The 20,026-nt window shown below is 40.8% G+C and overlaps 1 protein-coding gene across 4 annotated transcripts in view; it reads left to right on the top strand.

Moving 5' to 3' along the window:
* Window positions 1-20,026, top strand: part of LOC128732307 (ephrin type-B receptor 1) — a 232,992-nt gene that overhangs the window by 78,958 nt on the left and 134,008 nt on the right. The window lies entirely within an intron of this gene.

Raw genomic sequence — 20,026 nt, 5'->3', positions numbered from 1 at the left:
AGTTTTGTCGTCTGAGTCAAAGTGTACGCGACCATCATCATCCTGTTCCGTTCCGCTACGGGGCACGTCCGGCGGGACCGGCCGGGACGCGTTTGTTCGCGTGGTGAAACTCATCTTCCGAAACGGCCTAAAGGTCTTCTTCGGGATTACTGGAGTGAAACAGCAGTCGTGTGCCTTGTCAGAATCCACGCGACAGTAGATCCTGTCTGCGAAGCTGCCGGTCGTCGGCAGAAAACAGACAGGTGAAATCCGATATTCCATCCAGTCGAGTCGTGGTCCGGTTGATGTACGCAAGCTAGCTAGCAATTGGCACAGCAACGACGATCTCAAGGGAATAATTCGTTTGACCAACGCTCTGCTCTCTAACTAGTCCATGAAAATTCCAATCAAATCGCCACCAATTACCTGCCTACCCATCCTCCGCCTCCTCACCGGTTTACGTTGTCTATCTTGTTTGGTGCTATTGGTGGGAATTTTTTTCCCATTCCTACTGCACCGGAAACACACCGCTTTCGGGGTAAATACGTTTTGAGTGAGCTTGAATTGACATTATAACGAATGGCGGCGGGAATGGTACTGCTGCTGCTGCTGCTGCGAGGATAGGAAAACTAAGATGAAATCAATTCAAGTGATTACCGAGCGAACAGCGTCTTCATTCGAGACCGGTGGCGTGGAACGGGATGGGTTGGTGAGGGGGATTAATAAAACGCTAATTATAGAAGACGTTCAAAACGCTGACAAAGAAAAGCCACTTTTATCTCGACTATTTTTTAGAATAAAATTTTGCTGATATGCTGAATACCACACAAGGATTCATTTTCATTAAACTTGGTTTTTCCGTTAAGAGTCACTTTTCAGAAGGACTAGTTGAGCCCAAATCTTACGATTCGGAAAATATAAATTTCTGTCGAGAAAACTGCTGATACATTCCATATGCCAGTGTTTTTTCAATGCTGTTTATTCTTCGTAGTATATTTCTTGGAACTTCACATTAATGTTAGTTGTGTCACGGCATGCGAAGATCTTTCGATTACAATAATATAGCTCTAAGACGTTGTTGTACATAAAAAAAATCGTAACCTAAAACGAATATAAGTAGTTTTTAGGTCCTATGAATCGCCTGTATTGGTGAAACATTTAATCACAGCAAACTAGAATCCTGTGTCTGTGATTTTAATTCATCTTCTAAGTCATGAATACATGAACCACCGATAAACGTCAAAAAAGTGAGGTTAGTTTCGCCGGTGCTACAGTTTTTAACAGCAATATAGAGATTGCTGACAATTACCGTACGCATACTTTGCCGCGTATACGTTTATGCAAGAAGTTTCCAACAACTATGATTATAACGCATCTTTGAAAAAAAGTTACCTTTGATTACTTTGCTGATTACTTTGCTGATTACTTTGCTGATTACCTATGATCACCATTAATATTTGGTAAACATGTTTTTTTTATTACTAAGAGTTAATGATTACGAATGATTACTTAATATTATCATTGATTATAGTATATGCTACTGCATTTGATATTCAATATCTTGATAATAAAATATGATATTCCAAACTCAGAATACTTACTTACTTACTTAGGTGGCTTGCCGTCCTAAGACAAAGCCTGTTGAACAAAATTTCTCCATGTAACTCGGTTGAGGGCTACCGCTCTCCAATTCCTCGGACACCGAGTACTCTCCGCCAGATCTCGCTCCACCTGGTCTAACCATCTTGCTCGCTGCGCTCCTGGTCTTGTTTCTACCGGATTTGAGGCGAACACCACCTTTGCAGGGTAGTTGTCCGGCATTCTTGCAACATGCCCTGCCCATCGTATCCGTCCAGCTTTAGCCACCTTCTGGATACTGGGTTCGCCATAGAGCTGTGCGAGTTCATGGTTCATCCTCCACCTCCATACTCCGTTCTCCTGTACGCCGCCGAAGATCGTTCTTAGTACTCGTCGTTCGAAAACTCCGAGCACTCGCAGGTCCTCCTCAAGCCGTAGAGAATAACCGGTCTAATAAGCGTCTTGTACATGGTGCACTTTGTACGAGGACTTAGTCTGCTCGACCGCAATTGCTTGTGGAGCCCATAGTAAGCACGACTTCCGCTGATAATACGCCTCCGAATCTCACGGCTGGTATCATTGTCCGCCGTTACCAGTGAGCCAAGGTAGACAAATTCGTCGACTACCTCAAACTCATCGCCGTCGTTCGGCCTTGGTTCCGCTGGCCAACATGTACTTTGTTTTAGACGTATTGACCTTCAACCCAAACTCTGGATATAGTCATGTTATTGCCTTGTTATTCAAATAACATAAGTAGTTATTCTTTTAGCCTTAAAAGAGCAAAATTTTGATATTATTTTTTGCTATTTTACCAACTTCGTCAGCTAAATAAAATAAGACCAAATTTTGATATGAGTTATTCAATTTTCACAACATAGCTTGATATCATTTTGCCTTTCGTGTCTGCTCGGGTTAAGACGCAAACTATTACGAAAGTAATCTGATTACTAGGCACTTATAAGCTTAACTGGAAACCCCTTGCGCACACGCGATTTGCTGTTGCTGTTGGTGGTTTTTCCTCCGCCACCGTGCTGTTGTAGTTTTTCAAACTGGGGGAAAACAAACCATTAACACAACCAGAAATTAGCCATCTCTATCAGCAAAGCGCAAACCCCCTTTCGCTGCTACAAACTTTCGTATGCTTATGGAGAGCGCTTGAGTTAAACATCAGGTATCATTGTCACCTAAAATTATCTGGAAATGTAAAAATATAGTTATTAGTGCAGTTAGTAGGCAGATCTCGCCGATAAACTTTACACACGAAATAGTCAACAGAGAGCGCTTGCCTAAATACATCGAATGAGGCACACTGTTATTTAGTACAGACTGAGGCGCTGGGGTTTTAAGCATGTTCCTGGCATCTGTACATTGTTGTAGTACGCATTTTTAACACCGATTTTGGACTCCTTTTCCGGGTCCACAACCTGTTCTGCCCTGCATGACTGAGTAGTTTATGAGATGCTCGCATCAGTTGTAATTTAGATGACATATGTATTAGCTTCAGCTTAGTACAGAGCGCGCTGGTAATGAGCTGCGATTCTTACCACGAAAATATAGCGTCCTGTTGGGGACCTGCTTTTGGTTACAGACAAGTCTCTTATTCTCTTTTTTCAAAACATGTTCCCTGGGGAATGTAATTTTACTCTTGCTTTTGGATGAGAACTTGTGGATTGCTTGCTTAAAAACGCTGTATCTCGGGATCGGTAAGGAACATACCTTATGATGAGATGTGCTTTTAATGCAAAAATATGTATGGTTAGAATTTGTAAGATCAAATTGTACACGTTGCGAGAAAAAGGTAATTCTAGTTTTCAAATCGAATTTACAAGCATTTGCCAGCTTTGCAACAAAAAAAAAGATATTTTTTCGGATTGCTTGGGCAATTTTCTTTGAAAATGTTATAATAGTATTTAACTGTGATATAATATATAGTCTATGTTTCTTATAGTATATTTTCTCAGCTTTCCGACGGTGGTCTAAAAATTAAAATCGGCTGGGGGGATCATGGCGAAAACGGCGATTTTTTGATAAATTCCAGCATGGCGGCCAAATCCAAGATGGCCGCCAATTTTTTTTCACGTTGTTTATAAACCCTATCTCTCCTCTTAACAAACTCCTGTCATTTGTAGTTTGTTTCATAGCAAATTTTGGAAATCTATACCTATAAAGAAGGATTTCTGTCTGTCTGTCTGTCTGTCTGTCTGTCTGTCCTGTGTTCCTTATAGAATCAAAAACTACTGAATCAATCGGCGTGAAAATTTGCATGTAGAGGTTTTTGGGGCCAGGAAAGGTTTTAGTGATGGTTAGAGACCCCTCCCCCCACTAAGAGGGGGGGCTCCTATACAAATGAAACACAAATTTCTGCATAACTCGAGAACTAATCAAGCAAATAGAACCAAATTTGGCATGTGGGTGTTTTCGGTGACAAGAATTTATTCTAGGGTAATTTGAGACCCCTCCCCTCTTTATAAGGGGAATTATAACTCCTCTCCCCTTTAAGAGGGGGGGTTTCCATACAAATTTCCTCATAACTCGAGAACTAATCAAGCAAATGGAACCAAATTTGGCATGTGAAGGTTTTCGAGGGCAAGAAAATTTTCTATGTTGAATTAGGACCCCTCCTCACTTTAAAAGGGGGGGCTCCTGTACAAATGAAATACCAATTTCCTCATAACTCGAGAACTAATCAAGCAAATGGAACCAAATTTGGCATGTGTGTGTTTTTGAAGACAAAATTTTTTTCTATGATGAATTAGGACCCCTCCCCACTTTAAGAGGGGGGGGGGGGCTCCTATACAAACGAAATACAAATTTCCTTATAACTCGAGAGCTAATCCAGCAAATGGAACCAAATTTGGCATGTAGGTGTTTTTGGAGGCAAGAATGTTTTCTATGATGAATAAGAACCTCTCCCCACTTTAGGAGGGGGGGCTCCTATACAAATGAAATACAAATTTCCTCATAACTCGAGAACTAATCCAGCAAATGGAACCAAATTTGGCGTGTGGGTGTTTTCGGTGACAAGAATTTATTCTATGGTAAATTGAGACCCCTCCCTCTTTATAAGGGGAATTGTAACTCCTCTCCCCTTTAAGAGGGGGGGCTTCCATACAAATTTCCTCATAACTCGAGAACTAATCAAGCAAATGGAACCAACTTTGGCATGTGAAGGTTTTCGAGGGCAAGAAAATTTTCTACGGTGAATTAGGACCCCTCCCCACTCTAAGAGGGGGGGCTCCTGTACAAATGAAATACAAATTTCCTCCTAACTCGAGAACTAATCAAGCAAATAGAACAACATTTGGCATGTGGGTGTTTTTTTTGGTGACAAGAATTTATTCTATGGTGAATTGAGACCCCTCCCCTCTTTATAAGAGGAATTATAACTCCTCTCCCCTTTAAGAGGGGGGACTTCCATACAAATTTCCTCATAACTCGAGAACTAATCAAGCAAATGCAACCAAATTTGGCATGTGAAGGTTTTCGAGAGCAAGAAAATTTTCTATGGTGAATTAGGACCCCTCCCCACTTTAAGAGGAGGGGCTCCTGTACAAATGAAATACAAATTTCCTCATAACTCGAGAACTAATCAAGCGAATTGAACCAAATTTGGCATGTGTGTGTTTTTGGAGACAATTTTTTTTTTCAATGATGAATTGGGACCCCTCCCCACTTTAGGAGGGGGGGTCCTATACAAACGAAATACAAATTTCCTCATAACTCGAGAACTAATCCAGCAAATGGAACCAAATTTGGCGTGTAGGTGTTTTTGGAGGCAAGAATTTTTTCTGTGATGAATTAGGACCTCTTCCCACATTAGGAGGGGGGGGGCTCCAATACAAATGAAATACAAATTTCCCCATAACTCGAGAACTAATCAAGCAAATAGAACCTAATTCGGCATGTGGAGGTTTTTGGAGGCAAAAATATTTTCTACGGTGAATTAGGATCCTTCCACACTTCAAGAGGAGGGGCTTCTACACAAATGAAATACAAATTTCCTCATAATTCGAGAACTAATCAAGCAAATGGAACCATATTTGGCATGTGGGTGTTTTTGGAAGCAACCATTTTTCCCATGATGAATTAGGACTTCTTACCTTTTTAGGAGGGGGGGCTCCTATTCAAACGAAATACAAATTTGCTCATAACTTTAGAACTAATCAAGCAAATGGAACCAAATTTGGCATGTGAGAGTTTTAGATGGCAGAATTTTTTTTCTGTGGTGTATTACAACCCCTTTCCCTTTTAAGAGGGTGGGCTCCCATACAAATGAAATACAAATTTCCTTATAATTTGAGTACTAATCAAGCAAATGGAACCAAATTTAGCATGTAGGAGATTTTTGAGTCTTGAATTTATTTTATGATAGTTAGAGACCTCTCACCCCTGTGGTAGGGGGATATGGACTCTCATACAAATAAAACAGAAATTTTTGCGAAACTCAAAAACTAATCCAACTCGAGAAATTCGAGACTCTTCCATAAAACATTAATCAATAACAAGACCACAAAAACTATCTATAGTAACACTAGATCATTCAGGACGAGCCGGTCGCGAGTGTTGCCGGTGACCCGCCGTCGGAAGCGCCGCCCACTGGGGGGCTTGCAAAACTCGAGAAGTGACAAAGATCATCCGAGATTCATGATTTATGTACAACACAGGTTAATTTGTGGCAATACGAAGTTTGTCGGGTCAGCTAGTCTTATATAATCCACCGGTCTGTCTGTCGGGATGTTCCTTATAGAATCAAAAACTACTGAACCAATCGGCGTGAAAATTTGCATGTAGAGGTTTTTGGGGCTAGGATAGGTTTTAGTGATGGTTTGAGACCCCTCCCCCACTAAGAGGGGGTGGGGGGCTCCCATACAAATGAAATACAAATTTCCTCATAACTCGAGAACTAATCAAGCAAATGGAACCAAATTTGGCATGTGAAGGTTTTCGAGGGCAAGACCATTTTCTATGGTGAATTAGGACCTTTCCCCACTTTAAGAAGGGGGGCTCCTGTACAAATGAAATACAAATTTCCTCATAACTCGAGAACTAATCAAGCAAATGGAACCAAATTTGGCATGTGGGTGTTTTTGGAGACAATTTTTTTTTCTATGATGAATTGGGACCCCTCCCCACTTTAAGAGGGGGGGCTCCTATACAAATGAAATACAAATTTCCTCATAACTCGTGAACTAATCAAGTAAATGGAATAAAATTTGGCATGTGAAAGTTTTCGAGGGCAAGAATATTTTCTATGGTGTATTAGGACCCCTCCCCACTTTAGGAGGGGGGGCTCCTATACAAACGAAATACAAATTTTCTCATTACTCGAGAACTAATCAAGCAAATGGAACCAAATTGGGCATGTAGGTGTTTCTGGAGGCAAGAATTTTTTCTATGATGAATTAGGACCCCCCACTTTAGGTGGGGGGGCTCCTATTCAAAAGAAATACAAATTTCCTCATAACTCGAGAACTAATCAAGCAAATAGAACCAAATTTGGCATGTGGAGGTTTTTGGAGGCAAAAATATTGTCTATGGTGGATTAGGATCCCTCCCAACTTTAAGAGGGGGGGCTTCTACACAAATGAAATACAAATTTCCTCATAATTCGAGAACTAATCAAGCATATGGAACCATATTTGGCATGTGGGAGATTATGGAGTCTCGAATTTATTTTATGATAGTTAGAGACCTCTCACCCCTGTGGTAGGGGGTTATGGACTCTCATACAAATAAAACAGAAATTTTGCGAAACTCAAAAACTAATCGAACTCGAGAAATTCGAGACTCTTCCATAAAACATTAGTCTATAACAAGACCACAAAAACTATCTATAGTAACACTGGATTATTCAGGACGAGACGGCCGCGAGTGTTGCCGGTGACCCGCCGTCGGAAGCGCTGCGCACTGGGGGGAGGCAACTCCCCGCAGAAATCACTACTGTCTAGGTTTATTTGTTTTCCTAGGTCTACCTGGGTTTCCTGGAACGTGCGACAGCGAGTAAGGAGTGGATCGCGAAATAGTACTTTCCACAAAAAAGTTTTCCGTGAAATGGTACATTCTGCTTAAGGTTTTTTGCAAAATGATATTTGGCGAAATGTTGTACAATCATGGCGAATATTACTATGCGGTTTCTGGCTATGCAATGAGGGGACAGGGGAGCTATTTTCTACTTTACTGTAAGGAAAAATTGCAGATTTGTATATTAAACTACCCATTCCTGGTAGCTAATAGGCATTAACATAAGCAGCAAATCAGCGTATCTGGCATTTTATATTGCATGTTGTTGTATATTAGCTTTTTGAATGCATAGGTTTTGTAAATTAGCATCCAAAATTGTATTCAAATTCTTCGTGTCGGTAATTAGCTGTAAATTAGCATTGTCAGCACTATAAGAAGGTTATCAGTAAAGTAGCTGTATATTTTGCCAAAATAGCATTTAAGTAGCATTTAAGGCGACTTAAATGCTTATTGGCCTACATTTGAATAGCATTGGTGATGCTTATTGGTTACCTGGGATGCTTTCATAGTTACGTAACTGCCAAAATGAATCATCTAAGGTTGAACTCCTCAGAAACTTGCAAAACTCGAGATTGTGACAAAGATCATCCGAGACTCATGATTTATGTACAACACAGGTTAATGGGTGGCAATACGAAGTTTGTCGGGTCAGCTAATATCACAATAATTATGAGAAAATTGTGAACCTTGCTACACATAACTGGTTGTTTTATTCAGTTAATGGCATTGCACATCTAATTTTATGAATGTTTCTTGTAGCATTTATTCTCAGCTTTCTAATCGTGGTCTGAAAATGAAAATCGGTTAAGGGGTTCTTGGTGAAAATGGCGATTTTTTGATAAAACCCAATACGGTGACCAAATCCAAGATGGCCACCAAAAAAAATTTTACTCCATTTGAAAGCCCTGTTCTTCTTCTTTACAGAATCGGGCCATTTGTTAGTTGTTTCATTGCAAATTTATGAAATATCACATGATGTAGATCTCAAGGTTTGCTCCAAATTCAGCTTTTCTTGAAACTGTTAGGCGCCTTGGCGAACGAGGGGTCCACTGTTTCGAGGTAATAAAAGTGTAATTCTTATTTTTTAACCATTTTTAACCAATTAAGCGCTAAAGTTCGAATATTTGAAGACCTCGTGTCAGTAGTGGCCCCGTTTCAGCGAGAATTCTCGCGCAACTTTTCAAAAGGACCTATGTAACAATGAGAGATTCTCTTCGTGCCTCTTCTCTTTCACCTCCCACGGTAATGCAAATGTACTTTAAAACACCAGCTTTGCATGAATTGGTTGCTAGCGTCATTATCTAGCTAAACGTGAGGAAATTTTTTGTTGGAATGCATTCATGTCGCTGTAATAATCGGAAGAGAGGGACGCCAAAGAGAGTCTCTCAATGTTACTTAGGTCGTTTTGAAAAGTTACGCAAGAATTACTCAGATAATAAAAATTTCATTGCTATCATGACATTTTCTCTTGGTGCGTATATAGTACGAATAGGTCGCATGACCGCATGACCGGTCGAAAGCAAAAGTGTCAAATGTCCGCAATTTGTCACCAACCAGTTCGTTTTAGCGTCCCAGGTGACAAAGCACCCGGTACAGCTAGTAGGTATTGATATCATTTATAACGAACCTTTCGCTTTCGTTTTCCTTAAGTGTTTTAACCTTGATGATAATCTATGCAAAGTTGACTTCGAGGTGTAACAGTAGAATTTTCAATTCGCTCTGCTTCGACGATGATGTCACAAAACCAAAAGATCATGATTCACGGTTATCTCGTCCCCAGTCTCGAACTAATCTGGTGTACCACAAGGCAGTAATTTGGAACCTGTTTTATTTTGCGACCTGTGGATATTTACCACCGTGCGTTTTCCACTGTCACTTGTTTGACCCGTATATACTGGAAGGTGATCAACACAAGATTGCGATTGCCTTTGAAAATGTCTACGCGTCACAAATGGCTACACGGACATCTGCAATACTGACAGGATGGCTTTTTGGCTGCGATGCTTAACGTCGAATCGTATTTATATAGAAACACAAGCCTTCAGAAAACCTATTCCCAGCAGGACATTAAAACTTATCCGGTCCAAATAGATTAGTATACATTCGATAAAACAGATTCCGTTACCAATAAATTTTGCCATCACTTTGCTCTGCCGGATCGGTCCTCTAGAAGGACGAAGCAAATAGTTCATCATCCTGGTTCTAATATCGGACTCGTTGTGCCGGACACGTATGACAACAGTAAACGTTCCGTTCGTTGCCTGGTTCCAAAAGCTTTTTGACAGAGACTCACTGTCATGGTGGTCCCACCACCACTTATCGATTCTGTCGTAGGTTGTGTGTAGCTGCTCACGCAGTGTTTCACCGAATGATCCCATAAAAAGCTAATCGAACCTTTTGCCCGCCGAAACCGTCGGCCGGGCCGGGCCGGCTTGTGCAGCTGGCTGAACAGGTACTTACACAGTTTGGCTCACGGAATTGATTTGATATTCCTTCAGAAGTTTCAATGAGCAAACATGTGCCGCCTGTGCCCATTGATCTAAAAACTTATGTGGGTCGTCAAAAACGGTTGTTTAAGCTCGTACTGTCTGTTTATTGTAGCTCGTACCTATCGCATGGGGGCGGATTCCAGCCGCGCGCTTTCTCTCTCTCTCTGACAGCTCAACAGCCCGTCCCGTTCACCATGACAAGGTTGTTGATGATGGCGGGCTTAGTTTGATAGATTGCAGGTCGCGGAAACTGACAATGGGTTGTAAAAAAACTCCGATTCAAGGGATGTTTTGGCGCACGCAGATTCAAGCTCGGATTAAAACGAGAACAGTTTTACCCTCGGCAGGAGGACCCAGCGGAGCGTGAGACAAGCGGAAAAACATGGCACATTTCCTAATTGCCGTCAATATTGTATTCGATCCGGTGAAATTAAGCTGCTTTCGAGCCGATGGCACTCATCACAGTTGCATGCATCGATTTGACAGCCAACCGAGAATGTGTTCCACAATATTGAGTGCAATTGTTTTTAGCACAGTTCGAGGGGTTGCTGCTGCAGTCGAAATTTATCGATTGTCGGTATGGAACCCGAACTTATTGAAGATTCATTCGAGAGCAGTAAACACGCACAGTAAAGTGCAACTTTACTGGAAAAGGGCACGAAAACATGAATCAACCTTGCCGCTAATTGGCAATCCCCTATTCACGAAAACCCCAATCAAAGGCAATGCACGAATATCATATTCTAAACCTCCCACCAATCCGCAAACCCGGCAACAAAACGCCTAGAATGACCTAGCACAGCCTGGAAAATGGCGAAAGATTCGTACATCGAGATAATAACAAATTCAAGAGGCACGCGCATCCGGCGTATTCGTGTTTTGCTTGCCATCCGGATCGGACCCATTCCGCCCTGCCAATACACGCACACAGTGACAACGATTAGATCCTTTTCTCGCCCCGCGTCGACCGAGGTTCGTCGTGCGTTGTTATTTGCTCGGTACGTCATGAATGATGGATTCATCGGCCATTATTGTGGAACGCTGCAGCTAGCTGGTGCAGCAAAGAACCACCTAAACGGTATCTGATTTCACATGCACCGACTCTGCTGTCTCCTCTGCGGCGCGGCGGCGGAATGGTTCTTTCGATAATTAGTTACCGGTCGGTCGGCAGCTAACCGGTCATAAATACACAATGATGATCAGAGCGCGCAAACACAACCATGCATTCATTGCACCAGGCAGGAACAGAGCAGGATGATTGCTTGCTTGCAAGGACTATTGCCGCACGGAACGGGCGTTTGGTACCGACACGCTTCACGTGCAGCAGCAGCAAGCAGTCGAACTTCGATTCGAGCGGCCACCATGATAATTTCGTGGCGTCAAATGGTCTACTCTACGACCTACACGTTGTTGTCTGTCTGTCAGGACAACCCGTCCGAATTTCGCTACAAAGAGCATGGAAAATTAACCCGGTCGTTGGTGTGTGTATTTACCGATTGGAAAACAACATAATAGTTTTTTTTCCATTGCATATCATCAAGACAAAAAGAGCAATTTACATGCGAAATGCACAACGACTCGATCTCCGGCGAGACGTCTAGTCGATGGAGATTGTTCAAAGGATTTTTTTCCGTTGTGCGAAAATTGATACGAAATTTTCCAGTCGGGTCACGATTTAACATTCCCCGGGCGAGATTGCATCATTAAGGTTTGGTACTTTAGTATACAATTGAAAATTGTTCAGCAGTTTTATCATTTTAATTAAACTCGAGATTTTTTTTCTTTTTATTTACTCGTATATGACTCTATACGCGGTCACGACGTAAACTATTTTGGAAAGGAAGAAAGTGTCTAACGCGAAGAATGATTGATTGGAGGAATTGGGAAATTTTGAAATATATACGGTTGTGCAATTGGTCTATGTCGATATTTTCCAGTTCATCCAATTAATCATTCTTCGCATCAAACATTTCCTCCTTTTCCAAAATAGTGTTCGCCATGACCGCGTATAGAGTCATATACAAGTAAATAAAAAGAAAAAACCTGATTTAATCCACCTAGTGGTGAAAGGAACCTTTGTTATACGGTCTTACTTGCTATTTGAGATAGAAATCGACACGTTTGGTTTACATAAAATTTTTGGAAATTGAATAAGTTTACAAAATTTGAACCAAATAGAAGCACTTATAAATTTCAATAGTTCCTTTTCTCATGTAATTGCTGAGTAAGTTGTTACTAATGAGAGTAAGTGCAAATAAAAGTTGTAAAAAGAAATATTATTCTTTAACATATATATTGCGTAGTAAAGATCTAGTTTATAGGTTTTTGAACTATGCATAATTTCTTGTAATGCCATTCTATTTGATTCACGTCAATAAAGTTTTCTTGAATAAATTTCATCAATTTTTATTAACCTTCGGTTACTCACGCTATTGTATTTTGTACAACACGTGTAGGGTTTCCAACGCCATATTGTTATAAAGTTACAAATCGTTTTTTAACTAACATCTATTCTTCAATAAACTTGTTATAAGCCAAATTTCATAACTATTCAATGCATTAATACTTTAAATTATTAGGAAAATAGATCAGCATAAACGACATCACCCAAACGAAGCAAGCAGCGTGTGAGGTGTACCACAATTGGCCCCAACTGGAGTTTTCTCTCGTTTCTTCATATGGAAAAATGGTGTCTGTATGTAGCAAAACTACCAGCAAATGTAAAATGTTTAAAATGTATCCGTCTGTTGGTCGTCGAGAAATTCGGAGTCAAAATTAGGGTATTTTTTATAATCAAAGTTCTACAGTTTCTAAACAAGCAAACATAGAGGTGTACTATTTTCAGCAAAGTTGTGTATTTTGACTATTTATACAACTTTGTAATACATGAAAAAGTCATACAACAATTACAACAAGAGCTAATATAGAAAAACTGATTTTACAAATTCATATACAATAAATAAGATTTTTCTATCTTCGCTGAAGAGATAGAAGGTTACTGTATTTAGCAAAATTTCTTGTGATAATATGCTCTAAAACTTTGCAAAACACATCAATGTGTTATATTGAAACTGAAGAAAAATATTTTTTTAATTTCACTATTAGGGGGATTAATCAAAATTCAAATTCTATCAGACGATAGAGCTTTCAATTTTAAGAAACTCTTCCACAGGTTCGATAAACTTAAAGTCAAGTTTTCCTAGCCAAAACTCTATACGCACGTTTTCTTTGGTTTTGGGCTATTGTGCGTGCAAGTAACCGTGTTACAAAAGTTGCCGCGAGTGTTCGAGGGTTAATATCTTTTGACCGGTGAAACCAATTCTTATGAAATTTTGTATATATATTCGTAGTGTCAAAACCTCTCGTTTGATATTAAAATAATTGAAATTAGGTAAATTATCTTGGTTAAAATCATTATAAATTATAGTTAATTTTGGTGTGGTGTATTCGATTGCTCATAACTTTCGAATTAAACGTCCAATCAAAAAACCATTCAATAGTGATCTATCCGGCTATATTACATACCAAATGAAACTAATAGCGCATAAATCGGTTCGGCCATCTCTGAGAAACAGGCGTTCATTTGTACCTCGTCAAAACAGGTTTTTTAAGGCTAACTTTTAAACTGCTTGTCCATTTTCAATAAAACTTGGTAGAATGTTTAGTAATAGCAAGAGCTTTCGTTTGGTTCTAAAATCGTTAAAATTGGTTGTGTGGTTCCGGAGAAAATCGTGTCACGTAATTTTCACATTTTTGCTTATAACTTTTAAACGAAAAGTCAGACCACGAAACAATTCAACAGTGATGTACTAGGCAATAATACCTTTCAACCAAGAGTAAAAGCGGTCGAATCGGTTCAGCCATCTCTGAGTAACAGGCGATTGAAAATTCGGAGCGAACACACATACACACATACACACATACACACATACATACACACACACAGACATTGCTCAGATCGTCGAACCCTATCGATTGGTATATGTGACTCGGCCCTCCGGGCCTTGGATCTATTTCGTGTTTTTCGACCAATTTCTAAACCTTTGTTATATAGTATAACAAAGGTAAAACTACAAGGTATACAGCCCTAAGGGTTGTACGAAAGGGTGACGTAGGACTATATCAGATCATTAGATCAAAGACTAATGTAAACTGCATATCTGGCATATGCATGTTTATTCGAATCTGTGAGTGCCATTGTTTAAGTGAATGTTTAAAAGAGAAGAGCTAAATATTCAGATTCAATTCTTCATTGAATGCAACGGTGGCTTTGAAAATATGTGGACGGGTACAACGCCTGCAACCATTTAGACCATTTAGAAATCACTTGTGTGCATCATAAAGGTTCAAATAGTAATGAATGACCAGTCCACAGATTATTGTATTAAATACGATTATGCGAAGCTTGACATGTTTCAATAATCTTACTTTAACTCCCTTGTGGCCTTTAAAAGGGCCATTGGTTACAAATAACATTAAAGCCAAAGCACGTTCATCGCAAATATGACGTGCCATTCGAATGTCCTCTTTTGATATGAATGGCAACAGTCACGTAAGTTAGCGGCGTCGATTCACTGTCTTTTGCTCCGAGAAGATTTTACTAGGTTACTTTCACACCTTACCGCTTGTTACACAGCAGAAAATATGGGACATACGCAAAAATTTCTGTTTTATTTGTATAAGAGTCCTAATCCTCCTACCACAGTGGTGAGGGGTCTCAAAACATCATAAAATAAATTCCTACCTCCAAAAACCCTCACATGCCAAATTTGGTTCCATACGCTTGATAAGTTCTAGAGTTATGAGGAAATTTGTGTTTTATTTGAACAGGGGGGGGCCTCTTACTTACTTATTCAGCCGAGAGCCGGGGTGGCTCTTGCCGTATCAAGAATTCCTCTCCATTGTACTCGGTCCTGGGCTACTCGTCGCCAATTCGTTGCGCGTCTCGACACACGCAAGTCGGCTTCAACCTGGTCGAGCCATCTAGCACGTTGAGCCCCTCTATTCCTGGTGCCGGTGGGGTTCTTGAAGAGAACGGATTTCGGCCCACCGTAGTCTCCCAACTTTCGCCAGGTGTACGATGGGAACATCTCCGAGCAATGCCTGTAGCTCGTGAGTCATACGCCTCAGCCACTCTCCGCTTTCCGTCTGTACTCCACCAAAAATAGTCCACAACACCTTTCGTTCCATAACGGCAAGTGCACGTATGTCTTCCGTAAGTAAAGTTACTGTCTCAAGTCCGTAGAGGACTACCGGTCTGATTAGCGTTTTGTACATCGTTAGCTTAGTGCGGCGGCGTATGCTCCTTGATCGAAACGTCTCGCGAAGGGAAAAGTAGGCTCGATTTCCAGCTTGAATGCGTCGTTGGATCTCCTTACTCGTATTATTGTCGGCGGTGACCAGAGATCCCAAATACACGAACTCATCAACCACTTCCAGTTCATCGCCGTCAATAGTCACTGTCCGTGGGAGGCAAACGTTACTTTCTCGGGAGCCTCTTCCTACCATATATTTGGTTTTCAACGCATTAATTTGTAACCCTATCCTCCTAGCCTCCGTTTGTAGTCTGGCGTAGATTACCTCCGCCGTCCCACGGTTTCTAGTAATGATGTCGAGGTCGTCTGCAAAGGCTAGGAGTTGGCTACTCTTACTGAAGATCGTTCCCCTCGTTTCGATGCCCGCTCGCCGGATCACACTTTCAATAGCGATATTGAATAACATACAGGACAGTCCATCCCCTTGCCGTAACCCTCTGCGCGATTCGAAAGGGCTTGAGAGTGTCCCCGAAACGCGCACGTAGTAGATCACTCGTTCCAGAGTAGCTTTGATCAGCCGCGTCAGTTTGTCCGGAATCCCGTACTCGTGCATTATCTGCCATAGCTGTTCGCGTTCAACGGTATCGTATGCAGCTCTGAAATCTACGAAAATGTGATGCGTGGGCATGTTGTACTCTCGACATTTCTGAAGGTTTTGTTGGAGAGTAAACATTTGATCCGTAGTAGCACGGGCCCCCATAAAGCCCGCCTGATACTGCCCTACGAATTCTCTTGCTATTGGGGATAGACGACGCAACAAAATCTGGGAGAGCACCTTGTAGGCGGCAGTCTAGTCGGTCGCCCTTTTTGTAGCTGGGACAGACTACACCTTCCATCCACTCCTCCGGTAGTTTCTCTTCTTCCCAAATCCTTGAAATCAGCCAGTGAAGTGCCGTTACTAGCGGTTCTTGGCCATTTTTGAAGAGTTCTGCCGGGAGTCGGTCCTTTCCGGCGGCTCTATTATTCTTCAGCAGACCGATTTCTCGTCGGATCTCTTCGAGATCGGGAGCCGGTACGCTGTTGTCGTTTGTAGGTACTCCGAGATTAACTTCCATTGCGTCTCCTACTGCTATATCGCCGTTGAGGTGTTCATCGAAGAACTGCTTCCACCTGTCGACCACCTCGCGCTCGTTTGTGATAAGATCCCCTCCCTCGTCCCTACACAAGTCAGGATTTGGTGTGTGGGCCTTGCGAGTTTGGTTCACCTTCTCGTAAAACTTGCGGGTATCATTAGCCCGGAATAGTTGTTCAAGCTCCTCACGATCTCTGTCCTTCTTCTGGCGCTTTTTTCTTCTCAGGATCGTGGTCAACTCATTCCTCGCTCGTCGATACTTGGCCAAATTCTCTCTCGTGGATATGCTCAGATAGTTTTCCCAAGCTCTTTTTTTCCTCTCTATCGCTTTTTGGCATTCCCCGTCAAACCAATCATTTCGTGCACTCGAGGTTACCACACCTAGCACCGCGGTTGCGGCCTCGTTGACGGCCGAGCGTGTCCTACTCCATCCGTTTTCGAGGTTCGAAGCATCTAGTTTCATAGAGGAAGGCAGAGCTGCATCCAGTACGCGCGCGTAGTTTTCGGCAGTTCGCGGGTTGTCTAGCCCCCCCCTCTTACGCTCTCCTTAAAATTTCTCTCTTAGTCCCTTCTCCCCATAAAATTGCTAGTCATTTCATCTATCCAACGTTACATAAATTGTTCAGTTTCATTCAGTAGTTCAGTAGTTATTAGCATTTGAAATCTTTCATTCAAACGTTACACTTCTATTTTCGTTTTCACAAAGTTCTACCCAGTTCCAGTATAGTAAACAAAGACGTAGTCCTACGTCAAAAACTCTGGAGTTTAATTAAAATTTGCATTTGCGAGTAAAAAGAAGAAAAAAACATCTGGTGGCAACGCACTGCTTGTTTCTATCGCACTGACCGAGAAGATAACAGTCTATGTTCTCGGTGGTAGGAAAAAGAGCAGTCATACAGAAATAATATCGTTGCATAGCAGTATCTGGTGCGTATACGGGAACGCTAAAATTGTAATATTGAAACAAAACTAGGTATTAAACTGTCTAATATAATGGGCGGTAGTAGTTTAGTGAGTAAAACATTCGGGTACCAATCGGAAGAGCGAGGATGCGATACCAACCAGCCATTGCACAAACCAATATATTTTCGGTCTACATCGGAACTGAGGCGCTGCATTGTGGCCCAAAACGGCAAAAATTGGATCTTTTTTCCTAACGTCTTTTGCCTTCATTTTAGGAATATAGTGTTGTCACAGCCTTTGTTCGGCAAAGTTGTAGAAAATGTAAAAGTAGGCAACTTTGTCGTAGAAATGGTATTTCTATCTCCATCCGGTGCAGGATTACAGATCATTTTCTTTAAGTTCTTTAAAAATTAGTTGTTCATATTTAATTTTTGCTAGTTGCATTTTACAAGAATACTAGAATTCTAGAATTCTAGATAATATCGAAGTACGCAAGACACACGGTTTGGCGAAAGGTAGCAAAAGTCCGTAAAGCCTTTTCTTACAAAGTTATCGTATATTTACGCGTTATTTTTCCTCAACTTTACATGTCAATACGGTAGAATGCGGCAAGTGAAGACATAAAATCAGTACTTCATCTTATAGCTTGGGTAATACTACCAAGTTGTATTGGTACAGTGCATAATATATCTAAAGGCCGAATCACAAATGGCCGATACTCGAATGGCCAAATGTCATATTCAGCCGAAAATATTCACGGCCTTCAACCTGCACAAATGTTGGGTATATGCTCGACTAAGGGTAATCCATACTAGTCAGTAAACCTAGAAAAATGTACCAGTTAAAGAAATTGATGAGGCTATTAAGCTTGTTCCCATATCAGCATCGTTAATTTTTCCGTCAACAATGTTATGAATGTTTTTGATAAATTGAAGTCGTTTACTAGTCCCGGGTCGGATGGTATTTCCGCTCTCGTATTGAAAAAATGTGCAGGTCCACTCGTGCATCCACTCCGCAAAATAATTAATCGATATCTACGCGAAGAAACGTTCCCAGCAATTTGAAAGAAGTATTCACTAACTAACAATCTGTGTGCAGAATCGTAATGTTTTTTGTTACATTTTACCTGATCGGCACAGGCTCTATTCTGGTCGTTCAATTGACACAAAGTTGATTGAATTCACTTTATTTTGTATCCAGCATTTTGAAAACGGAGCCCAGGTGGATACTGTTTACATCGATATTAAAGCAGCGTTTGATCGCGTCAACCATCGTCTGCTTTTAGCAAAGTTGAAACGACTAGGAGTATCTTTCTCATTCGTGCGTTTGTTGGCATCGTTTCTCTCCAACCGCGTTCTATCAGTAAAATTGGGAAGTAAAATTTCAAGTCTAAGAATAACCCGAGCAGGAGCGAAGAGCAAAATAATATAAAAACAATATCAAACTGTGTTATAATGGTATATTTTGCTATTGAATAGATATGGAGATACATTGACAACACATTCTGTTATTGAGAAGATATTTAAAACAGTGGTTGTAAGATGAGTTTAATAACTGATTTTGTTATCATATCTTATTTTGGCCAAATGACGTTCGATCTATTTCATAATTTTTTTTTATTGATTAAAGAGATTTTAGATTATAAATCAATACCTATAAACCGACACGAATGCACTAACGAGTGTAAAGTGTCGTAAATAAAAAACAACAACAACAAATACCTATAAAAATGGATTTCTGTCTGTCTGCCCGTATGTTCCTTATAGAATCGAAAACTACTGAACCGATCGGCGTGAAAATTTGCATATAGGGGTTTTTGGGGCCAGGGAAGGTTCTTATGAGGGTTGGATATCCCTCCCCCCACAAAGATGGGAGGCTCCCATACAAATGAAACACAAATTTCTGCATAACTCGAGAACTAATCAAGCAAATGGAACAAAATTTGACATGTGGGTGTTTTTGGAGACAAGATTTTTTTCTGTGGTGAATTTAGACCCCTCCCCTCTTTAGAAGGGGAATTATGACCTATCTCCCCTTTAAGAGGGGGGCTTCCATACAAATGAAATACAAATTTCCTCATAACTCGCGAACTAATCAAGCAAATAAAACCAAATTGGGCATGCGAAGGTTTTTGGATGCAAGATTTTTTTCTATGGTGAATTAGGACCCCTCTCCACTTTAGGATGGGGGGGGGGGCTCCTATACAAATGAAATACAAATTTTCTCATAACTCGAGAACTAATTAATCAAATGTAACCAAATTTGGCATGTGGGTGTTTTGGAGGCATGAATTTTTTCTATGATGAATTAGGACCCCTTACCTTTTAGGAGGGGGGTGCTCTCATACAAATGAAATACAAGTTTCCTCCTAACTCCAGAACTAATCAAGCAAACGGAACCAAATTTAATGTGGGTGTTTTCGTAGGCAAATTTTTTTTCTATTGTGAATTGAGACCCCTCTCCTCAATACCCCCTCCCCTGTATGCTACCGATTTGAAAATATTTTTCGTCGTACGACCGAAAAAGAACTGCGATCAGCTTCAATAGTTAATTGATTTGACAAACGGCTTACTATCAGTGTAGCAAAATGTATAGTGATTACGTTTACCAGAAAAAAATCACCTCTGGACCTCTGCTACACTATTAACGCTCCCCATGCTTATAATGGG

The sequence above is a fragment of the Sabethes cyaneus genome, chromosome 1 (assembly GCF_943734655.1).
Source record: "Sabethes cyaneus chromosome 1, idSabCyanKW18_F2, whole genome shotgun sequence".
NCBI classification, from domain to species: Eukaryota; Metazoa; Arthropoda; class Insecta; order Diptera; family Culicidae; genus Sabethes; species Sabethes cyaneus.
This window is presented reverse-complemented; position numbering and strand designations above follow the sequence as displayed.